The sequence below is a fragment of the Cheilinus undulatus genome, linkage group 6 (assembly GCF_018320785.1).
Source record: "Cheilinus undulatus linkage group 6, ASM1832078v1, whole genome shotgun sequence".
NCBI lineage: Eukaryota > Metazoa > Chordata > Actinopteri > Labriformes > Labridae > Cheilinus > Cheilinus undulatus.
In genome coordinates, this window is record NC_054870.1 from 3,310,655 (window position 1) to 3,311,152 (window position 498).

The window sequence follows — 498 nt, forward strand, 5'->3', positions numbered from 1 at the left end:
CTGTGGTTAAACTGAATTGACTTTCATTATTTTGCAGCACTGGGCTGTACCATTTGGACATTTTTAAGGGAGGAACAGAGGCTCCCCAGTATTTACTCTATTTGACACAAATTTCAGTCTGTTGACTGATTCATTTTTTCACTTTTGATTCAATAATGACACTAAAAGAAAATAGATAAAAACACACTTTTTATTGCAGGTTCCTCAAGGGCCCCTCCCTACTGTGGGCCCGGGTAGTGAGTACCCTTTTTCCCTCCTGTGCTACACCACTGGGCATACATGACCCTCCTGGAATTCTGCCTGTCTGCTGTGTGTCTGCTAAGTTAGATGTTCCAATCTGCAACATTTTCCACTGAATTAATTTTGGATTACTGAAAATGTTGTTAATTTCAGGTCACTATGTCTCATTGAGGAGGTGGTGTTGGGTCCTGAGGATAGACAAGTTGAGAACTACAATCATCCAAAAACTCTTGAGAGTTCACAGAAAGACAGGAAAAC